This window comes from Columba livia, chromosome 2 (assembly GCF_036013475.1).
Source record: "Columba livia isolate bColLiv1 breed racing homer chromosome 2, bColLiv1.pat.W.v2, whole genome shotgun sequence".
Taxonomy (NCBI): domain Eukaryota; kingdom Metazoa; phylum Chordata; class Aves; order Columbiformes; family Columbidae; genus Columba; species Columba livia.
The window spans coordinates 163,592,762-163,603,505 of record NC_088603.1 but is presented as its reverse complement, the minus strand read 5'-3'; the positions used below and the strand labels follow the sequence as shown (position 1 = coordinate 163,603,505).

General features: G+C 53.1%; 1 protein-coding gene across 12 annotated transcripts in view; it reads right to left on the bottom strand.

The window, feature by feature from the left end:
* Positions 1-6,998: 6,998 nt before the first annotated feature.
* LOC135578760 (uncharacterized) overlaps positions 6,999-10,744 on the bottom strand; it is a 37,819-nt gene continuing 34,073 nt past the window's right edge. For all 12 annotated transcript variants that reach the window (XM_065054797.1, XM_065054798.1, XM_065054800.1 and 9 more), the window contains one exon: positions 6,999-10,585. The gene's annotated coding sequence lies outside the window, so the exon portion shown is untranslated. The remainder of the gene's footprint in view (positions 10,586-10,744) is intronic.

Below are 10,744 nucleotides of genomic sequence, written 5' to 3'. Positions count from 1 at the left end.
AATGCTGGGAAACGACCCCAAACACCTGGGGTTTGTCCCAAGTGCCAAAAAGGGTGCCGCTATGCTAATCAATGTCGATCTAAATACGACTCTCAAGGGCGCCCCATACAGGGAAACCGATTGCAGAGCGCGGGACTGCGGCGCGCACAGACACAAGTTCCACGACCAGCACCCCCACAAACGCCGGGGGGGGAAACAGGAGTGTTTCCAGTCTCCGCCCAGCAACAGCAGGGAGCGCCTGCCTGGACCTGGCAACCGCCTACACAGTAACGCTACTTGATTCCTCTGTTCACTTACTGCCTACCAAAATTGCAGGTCCTTTGCCCCCTCAAACGCAAGCATTATTATTAGGAAGATCGTCCACCACTCTGTACTTTTTGTATTGCCCGGAGTAATCGATCCTGACAGTAATTCAGAAATTAAAATTATGGCCTGGACCCCGTTTCCTCCTTGTACAGTGCCAGAGGGAAGTCGTATCGCTCAACTGATACTGATCCCTAAGGAAGACTATGTCCCAATCCCTGACCAATTGCTCCCACAGAGACAGGGAAGTTTTGGATCTACGGGAGAACCACTAATTTTATGGGTTCAAGCCATCTCACAAAAACGTCCTATATGTCAATGCACCCTCATTCGCAGAGGTCAGCAAGTTATGTTAAGTGGAATTATTGATACAGGTGCAGATGTTACCGTTATTTCTCAAGCAAAGTGGCCTTCTAGGTGGCCTTTAGCTGATGTCTCTCAGACATTAGCAGGAATCGGGGGGTGTGGAGCTAGCCGCCAAAGCGCAGAAATAATACAAGTTCAAAATTCAGAAGGACAAGTTGCCTCAGTCAAACCGTTTATCTTACCAGTACCTATGGTCTTGTGGGGGTGTGATGTGTTGTCTCAGTGGGGGATGTCTATCCAGACACATTTTTAGGTGGGGCCATTGAGGGGCGTGAAACCCTAAAGTTAACTTGGAAAACAGATACTCCTATTTGGATTGATCAATGGTCCCTGCCGCTGGAAAAACTTCACACCCTCCAAGAAATAGTTAATGAACAACTATCTATGGGACATATTGTACCCTCTACAAGTCCTTGGAACTCGCCCGTTTTTGTTATTAAAAAACTGACTGGCAAGTGGCGCTTGCTCCATGACCTCAGAAAAATTAATGACGCTATGGAAGACATGGGGGCCCTGCAACCTGGGCTTCCGTCACCCGCCATGATCCCTAGAGATTGGCATTTAACCATCACAGACCTCAAAGATTGTTTTTTCAACATTCCATTGCATCCAGATGATGCTCCTAAATTTGCCTTTTTGGTTCCTAGCGTCAACATGCAAGCCCCTCTGCAAAGATACCAGTGGGTTGTGCTACCGCAGGGAATGAAAAATAGCCCTACAATATGCCAATGGTATGTAGCAAAAATACTTAGTCCTGTCAGAACTGTAGTACCTGCTGCATTGTTATATCATTATATGGATGACATCCTAGTGGCAGCACAGCACCATGAAGTCATGGAGGAAGCTGTAGCCCTTGTCGTGGCTGCTGTAAAATCAGCAGACCTCTGTATTGCACCAGAAAAAACTCAAAAAGTGCCACCTTGGAAATACTTAGGATGGCGTATAAGGGCTCAGACTATTGCTCCGCAACCTTTACAAATACAGGCAAATGTAAAAAATTTACATGATGTGCAGAAACTGTTAGGAACAATCAATTGGGTCAGACCATTGTTAGGAATCACTAATGCGGATCTTCGTCCCTTATTCGAAATGCTTAAAGGAAGCTCGGACTTAAACGCTCCGCGAACTCTCAGTCCTGAAGCCATAACTTCCTTGCATAAAGCTGCGGCAGCGATTACCTCCAGACAAGCGCATCGATGGGAACCAGAATTGCCTTTTCAATTAATCATCCTTAACCCTGTTCGACAGCCTCATGCACTTATTTTCCAATGGGACTGACAGAAAACGGACCCTTTACTGATCATTGAATGGATTTTTCTGCCTAACCAAGCCACAAAGACGATTTCTACCCAACATGTGATGTTTGCATCTTTAATCATCAGGGCCAGACAGCGATTACTTACCCTGGCGGGCACGGACTTCATCCTTATATGTATGCCGGTAACAAGTGTTTACCTGCAATGGTTACAACAACAATCAGATACACTAGGCATAGCTCTAACTGGCTATGCAGGCCAACTCACTTCTCATCCGCCTTCTCACAAACTGTTAAGCGTTGATTTTCACCTTTTACCTATTACAAAGCGGAGTGACCAGCCTTTACAAGCCCTCACTGTATTCACAGATGGGTCTGGCAAATCTCACAAGTCTGTCATCCTTTGGTGGGATGATCATCGAGAACAGTGGAACTCAGATGTAGAGACTGTACAGGGTTCTCCTCAAATAGTAGAATTGTCTGCAGTTGTTCGAGTGTTTCGAAAATGGTCTATTCCTCTCAATATAATCACTGATTCTGCTTATGTTGCAGGAATTGTTAGCCGAGCAGAGGCTTCTGTGCTACGAGATGTTTCTCATACGGCACTGTTTAATTTGTTACAAGAACTCATCTTTCTGTTAAATTCCCGTCTTCACCCTTATTTTATTATGCACGTTCGATCTCACACTTCTCTACCTGGTTTTATTGCAGAAGGGAACCGACAAGCGGATTTGCTTACGCTACCGGTGCAGGTGTTACCACATCGATTAGCGCAAGCTAAACTCAGCCACTCCTTTTTTCATCAAAACGCTGCAGGCCTTAAGCGTCAATTTGACCTCGCTATACAACAAGCCCATAATATCATTGCGGTGTGTCCTGATTGTCAAAGGCACTCTTTCCCTTCTATAGCAGAAGGAGTCAACCCCAGAGGGCTACAAAGCCTTCAACTCTGGCAAACAGATGTCACTCATTTCGCTGAATTTGGTCGTTTAAAGTTTGTTCATTGCTCTATTGATACATTTTCAGGAATGTTATTTGCCTCCTGTCATATAGGAGAAAAAGCACGTGATGTGCAAAAACATCTAATGCGCGCTTTTGCTACTTCAGGGGTACCCTCTCAAATTAAAACTGACAATGGCCCCGCATATGTATCTAAAACCTTAACTACCTTTTTTGCCTCTTGAGGTATATCACACGTTACAGGTATCCCTCACTCTCCTACAGGACAAGCTTTAATAGAACGTTCCCACCAAACCTTAAAACACCTGTTATTAAAACAGAAAGGGGGAATAAGAGCCGCTACGCCAGAGGAGCGAATACAGAAAGCCTTGTATGTTTTTAACTTTTTGAATTGTTCCCTATTAGACAGCAATCCTCCAGTAGTTCGCCATTTTAGCACAAACACCCTTTTTGAACCCAAGATTAAACCGCCAGTATTGATCCGGGACCCCGAAACAGGTAAGATAATGGGACCCTATCCCCTTGTCACGTGGGGAAGAGGCTATGCTTGTGTTTCCACAGAAAGAGGCCCCCGCTGGATCCCAGCTAAAAACGTGAGACCTTTTCGAGAGACACTGCAGCAGCCGCCTGAAGACATTCCTGGTCCTGATCCTGCGACTGATATAGAAGACACCACCGATCAATAATTGAATGAACTCTGTTCCAGAGGTTAACGAATGGGAGCTTAAATGTCCCCAATGTGAAAAATGTAATCCGTGGATTTGTAGAATTTGTGCTAATTGTGGAAAATCACAGTGGCTAAATCGCCATACAGTAGGACGCTGGTGTGATAACTGCCTAACAATTGAGTGGAATACAGTTCAGGTGTTATTGATAACAGGTAGAGAGACAGAATATTCTCCCCGGTATGATTATTATTCTAACGATTGGGGGAAAATTGTAGCACAAAGGTCTGGAGACATTTTATATTCTAAGATTGAATACGCCAAAGACATTCAAATGAGTTTCTGTTCTTTTAATGATTTGTGCATTATTAATAGTAATCCCATGTGTGTTACAATGCTTGCAAAAATCAATAACTGCTTCAATGAACAAGATTCTCCTTGTGCAGCAAGGAGCGGACCAAGATCAGAACGAAATTACGAAAACCCCCAGTACGGAGCTGTTAGTGAAATAAGATGTCCTCGAGTTGGTCGTTCGCCGACCTTGGGAGGGTCAGTTAATTAAAACAAAAAGGGGGAGATGTGGGTTGTCTGAATTTAGAGTTGATGAGTTATTTTTCTGTATTTGGAGTTAATAGGCTAGTTTGCTGTATGAATAAAGTTAAGTGTTGCGCTAGTTGTGAGGCAACTTGGAGGCGGGGAGCTTGTGGTCGGTGGGGGTGCCTGCGCCCTGGAGCGGGGGGACAGCTTTTGACTACGAGATAACGATCTTGTTACCATGCGAACACTGCCTGACCAACATTCCCGCCTTAGCTAGCTTAATGTCTGTTAAAGTGATTAGCCAATCAGCATGAAACATGTGTGCCTTAGACTATATAAATGTATGTTTGCCAAACAATAAAGCGGACACCTTGCTTGCATCAAGCTGCGTCCCCGTCTCTCAATCGCGGCACTTATAGACCACGCGACGGCCACAGCGCCAAAAACGCTCCACGACGAACACGACGCTCCGAGACCAGAAGGGCATCGATCCCAATAATCTACGGGGAGGAGAGGAGCCTCTCCTGCATCCTCAAACGGAAAAGGAGCCCGACGTCACGGCTCCTGACGAGACGGCGGCAGCGCCACAACCGAGCAGAGACGTCGCAACCAAACGAGAAGCTGATGAAAAACCTAAGAACTTCTTCCCAGCATCTTGAAGTTCCAGTCCCTGAGACTGGATGGCTAGAGCTGCCGGCACAGCCCAGGACAACGCCACAATCAGCCCTGACCAGAAACGGCCCAAAGGCAAGAACCCGCCACGCTTTCGGCTGCCGACACCAGAAAACCAGCGCCCGATCGGCGCTACGCCGATCGGCACCGGCGTTCCAGATCCCGGGGTGGCACCCGAGAGGCCTTCCGTGCCCCTCGAACGCAACGAGACCCCAGGATCGGCTGACAGGCGCAAGGCAGGCTTCCCGAACTACACCACAACGCAGACGCAGGCTGGAGCTGCCCTGCCCGGCACACGCTGGCATCGCACGGTAAAGGTCCCCGGGCCCTTGACCCGCGCCAAGGGCGCGGTTCCTGGACGGCCCTTGCCCTTAGCAGAGCTAAACCCCCCGGCCCTGCCATTCCCGGCCCCTTCCCAGCCCTCGCGCCTCCACTTAGCTTTCAGAGGGCCGAGGGACCGAACCCATCTTCGGCAGAGGAAAACGCCACGTGCGCCAACGGCCGTCTTCCCGCGTCGCCGGGTTCCTCTTCAGCGCCTGCAGGAGCACAAGAAAGCACGCGCTCGCTAAGCCACGCCGGCACACGGCGCCGCGGGGCAAACGCCGAGTCCGTCCGCGACACCCACCTCCTGCTGAGCTCCAGGGCGGTCCGGTCGGCATGTCCTGCCGCTGGCGCGGTCACAAACCCTCAGCGCTGGTGACGCCTACGACGGCGAGAAGCAAAAAACTGTATTGCTTGGGACATACCAGAAAGTTGCCACTTTCCCCTTTATCACCCACAATACAAAAACACATACACAATAATGAGCACTCAGATCATGGTTGTCCGTACTAGTTCCCTCGCTATTCCTCGCCTTGACGGAGTTCTGGGAGTTACATTTGAATGATCTACCAGGGTCCACCGCACACTGCAAAGGGTCTGTGGACAACACACTGTTCTGTGGGTGATCAGGGAGGCCATGAGCCACCCCGTAGCTTGAAAGACACTCTGCCTTATGGTCCTGCTGCTTCCTTCAGAAATGCTAAAACTCCACCTACAGATACGAGATGCTCATCCTAACCCCTGGTAGATAACCTGAGCATCCTAGGAGGAGAGATTGTATCAGCAACTTGTTACACACCAATACAAACCAAGAATTAACACCCCATCTTCATTGCAATCAGGAATTTAGGGAAAACGCAAAGTACCAGGAATTGATTCAATAGAAGAAAAAAAGTTAGAAACATACTTTCAACTACAGCTGCTATTGAAACTTCTCTGCTCCTGAAGGTCCTACCTCAAGCAGACATCTCTACTTCTCCAAACACATCTGCCCGTGTAGCTTAAACAGCTCAAAAGCTGCCGACTGCTAAAGGAGCAGCAGAGAACCAGCACCCAAGCAGCCCAGCAGCAGAATGAGCTCCCCACCTGGGGACTGGGGCTCAAATACCCTGAGCCCCGCCCACCCCTTCCCACAATCCCCTGGGAAAGGGGAGGGGTCAATCACCCCGGGCCCCACACACCACCCTTATCAAATCACCTGGACCCTCACTGGAAGTGACAGCACCTGCACTCCTGTCGGGCTCTGTCAGACACTGTTGGTTTTTGTGAAGCCCTGTGAGACCTCTTGGGTCTGTCAGGCTCTGTCAGGCTTTGATGGGCTCTGTAGGGCTCTGTCGAGACCTCTTGGGGTCTGCTGAGCCCTGTCAAGATTTCTCAGGCTCTGTTGAGACCCCCAGGGCTCTGTCATACACATTGGGGCTCTATCAGGAGCTGACAAGATTTGTCAGGCCCTGACGGGTCCTGTTGGGCTCTGCCAAGCTTTGTCAGGCTCTGTGAGGATCCGTCAAGCTCTCTCGGGCCCTGTCGGGCTCTGTTGGACTTTCTCAAGCTCTCTCAGGCCCTGCCTGGCTCTGTTGGTCTTTCTTGAGCTTTGTCTGCCCCTGTCATGCCCTGTCGGGTACATGGCTCAGCAGGGGAGGGGAAGGAGTTGTAGGTCTGTAGGCCACAGCCCCTGCAGGGAGCCCACCAATGGGGGTGGAAGTGTGGGTCAAGGGGGAGGAGCCCAGCTGGGAGGGTGAGGTGCTTGGAAAGGGGGTGGGGCCTGATTAGGGTACACCCCTTTGGGAAGGCACATTGGGGAGAGCTTGGGAGGGAGGTGGGGTTGGCAGTGGCCCTGCCCACACCTTCAGTCCCACCCTCAACCCTAAACCCCACCCCCAAATCCTTCACTGGAAATGGAAGAAACCAAATGCTTAAGGTTTTTTTACATTATTTAATTTTATTGGGTGAGAATTGGCCCCAAAACCAGGTTAAAAATCCCCCAACATGGCCCTGGGGGAGCAACGTCAGGATGGCAGCGGCACAGTGCTGCCCTTTTCCAAGATGGCCGTCAGGGGCAAACAGAGTCACAGGCCCCACCACCCACCTTGGGCCCCACCCCAAAATGGCCACCCTAGGCAGGCACCGCCCACCTCAGCCCCACCCTTCCAGCACAGGCTTGGCAGCCATGACAGCCATGGCCCCGCCCACCAGCAGGGACACAGCAGCCGAGATGGCCACGCCCATCAGGGCAGCCACCTTGTTCCCATGGGCAGGGTGCAGGGCTACAGGAGCAGCCGATACAGCCGGGAGCTGCCGCCTGAGCACGGCGCAGACCAACAGCCCCTCCGGCAGTGCCAGCATGGCTGCCAGCCCTCCCCCCAGCCATCTTGGATTCCAAGCAGGGTGGCGCCCAGCAGCCATGCTGTCCTCATTTTGTTGTGCACAGGGCCCCGTGCAGCATCGCAACCCAGGACAGCTGGTGGGGTGAGGGGACCCAGGAACGTCGATCTATGGGCAGAATGCAGCAGCTGTGGGGTGCTACATATCAATGGGCCAGAGTGCTGGAAGTATATGGTGCTGCAGAGCAGTGCTGTGGCTGTATAGGGCAGACTGGATCTGTGGGGCACTGCTGTGGGTCTATGGGATAGGGTGCAGGAGCTAGTGCGCTGTAGGGCAGAATTGCTGGCCTATGGGCTAGTGGGAAGAAGCTATGGTGTTTTCTGGGACAGTGCTGTTGATCTATAGGGCAGAGGAACTATGGGGTGCTGTAGGGTTACACTGTGGGTCTATAGGGCAGAGTGAACAAGATATGGGGTGCTGTGGGACAGCACTGTGTGTCTATGGGGCACAGTGGAGATATAGGGTGCTGTGGAGCACTGCTGTCCATTTATGGGGCAGAGTAAAAGCAGCTATGGGGTGCAGTGACTCTATAGGGCAGAGGGACTATGGGCTGCTGTGGGTCACTGTGTGGGTCACTCACCTGTAGGGGGTTCAGCCTCTTCAGGGGTGTTTCACACCACAACAACCCCATTGACCCCACAGCCCCCCTGACCCCCACACCGCCCCATAGACCCTTGTGACCCACCCATAGTGGGCAGTGCAGGCGCAGTCAGGAGGGAAGGGTGGTCAGGTGGACAGAGGTGTGGGGCGCTGTGAGGCAGCACTTTGCACCAATGGGGCAGAACGCAGCACCTACAGGCTGCTGTGGGGCAGCTCTCTGGGTCTAAGGGGCAGAGTAGAGTCCTGTGCGGCAGCACTGTGGGTCTATGGGGAAGAGTAGAGTCACTATGGGGTGCTGGGGGGCACTCCTGTGGATGTATGGGGCAGAGTAGAGGAGCTATACGGTGCTGTGGGGCAGTACTGGGCATCCATGGGGCAGAGTGCAGGAGCCATGGGGTGCTGGGGGGCACTCCTGTGGATGTATGGGGCAGAGTACAGGACCTATATGGTGCTGTGGGGCAGTACTGGGCATCCATGGGTCAGAATGCAGGAGCCATAGGGTGCTGGGGGGCACTCCTGTGGATGTATGGGGCAGAGTACAGGACCTATATGGTGCTGTTGGGCAGTACTGGGCATCCATGGGGCAGAGTGCAGGAGCCATGGGGTGCTGCAGGGCACTCCTGTGGATATATGGGGCAGAGTACAGGACCTATATGGTGCTGTGGGGCAGTACTGGGCATCCATGGGGCAGAGTGCAGGAGCAATGGGGTGTTGTGAGGCAGTGTTGTGGGTCTATGGGGCAGAGTGTAGGAGCCATGGGGCATTGTAGGACAGTACAGTGGGTCTATAGGCCAGATGAGCTATAGGGTGCTATGGGACAGCACTGTGGATCTGTGGGGCAGAGTACAGGAGCTATAGGGTGCTGTAGGGCAGCACTCTGCACCCATGGGGCAGAGTGGAAGACATATGAGGTACTCTGTGGTACTGCTGTAGACATATGGGGCAGAGTGGAGAAGCCATGGGGTGCTGTGGGATAGCAAGCAGGAGCTATAGGGTGCTGTGGGGCAGTGTTGTGGATCCGTAGGGCAGAATGGAGGTGCTATGGGGCACTGTGGGGCACTGTGTGGGTCACTCACCTGTAGGGGGTTCAGCCTCTTCAGGGGTGTTTCACCCCACAACAACCCCATTGACCCCACAGCCCCCCTGACCCCCACACCGCCCCATAGACCCTTGTGACCCACCCATAGTGGGCAGCGCAGGCGCAGTCAGGAGGGAAGGGTGGTCAGGTGGACAGAGGTGTGGGGCGCTGTGGGGCAGCACTTTGCACCAATGGGGCAGAACGCAGCACCTACAGGCTGCTGTGGGGCAGCTCTCTGGGTCTAAGGGGCAGAGTAGAGTCCTGTGCGGCAGCACTGTGGGTCTATGGGGAAGAGTAGAGTCACTATGGGGTGCTGGGGGGCACTCCTGTGGATGTATGGGGCAGAGTAGAGGAGCTATACGGTGCTGTGGGGCAGTACTGGGCATCCATGGGGCAGAGTGCAGGAGCCATGGGGTGCTGGGGGGCACTCCTGTGGATGTATGGGGCAGAGTACAGGACCTATATGGTGCTGTGGGGCAGTACTGGGCATCCATGGGTCAGAATGCAGGAGCCATAGGGTGCTGGGGGGCACTCCTGTGGATGTATGGGGCAGAGTACAGGACCTATATGGTGCTGTTGGGCAGTACTGGGCATCCATGGGGCAGAGTGCAGGAGCCATGGGGTGCTGCAGGGCACTCCTGTGGATATATGGGGCAGAGTACAGGACCTATATGGTGCTGTGGGGCAGTACTGGGCATCCATGGGGCAGAGTGCAGGAGCAATGGGGTGTTGTGAGGCAGTGTTGTGGGTCTATGGGGCAGAGTGTAGGAGCCATGGGGCATTGTAGGGCAGTACAGTGGGTCTATAGGCCAAATGAGCTATAGGGTGCTGTGGGACAGCACTGTGGATCTGTGGGGCAGAGTACAGGAGCTATAGGGTGCTGTAGGGCAGCACTCTGCACCCATGGGGCAGAGTGGAAGACATATGAGGTACTCTGTGGCACTGCTGTAGACATATGGGGCAGAGTGGAGAAGCCATGGGGTGCTGTGGGATAGCAAGCAGGAGCTATAGGGTGCTGTGGGGCAGTGTTGTGGATCCATAGGGCAGAATGGAGGTGCTATGGGGAACTGTGGGGCACTGTGTGGGTCACTCACCTGCAGGGTGTTCAGCCTCTTCAGGGGTGTTTCACCCCACAACAACCCCATTGACCCCACAGCCCCCCTGACCCCCACACCGCCCCATAGACCCTTGTGATCCCCCCCCGCCCCTTCCCCGCCATGGTGTGCAGTGGAGATGTGGCCAGCCGGAGGAGGTGGGGGGGGCGCACAGTCAGCAGGAGTGCAGTGGGGGGGGCACGCGGTCAGCCGGGGGGGGCGGGGGGGCACAGTCAGCAGGAGTGCAGTGGGGGGGGCACGCGGTCAGCCGAGTTGCGGGGGGGGGGGGGGGCACGCGCGGTCAGCCGGAGGGGGCGTGGCCAGGCTGCCTTCGCTGTTCTCTGCGCAGGAGCTGCAGTGGGAAAGGGAAGGAAAGGGCCGTTATTTGTGTCACAGTCCTGGGAAACAGCCCCAAATCCCCCCGCTTCAACATTAACCGAGTGAGCAAATTAACTGCCAAAAAAATGGATCTTGAAAGCTTCTTTGAGCACAAATTATCCTAAAAACAGCC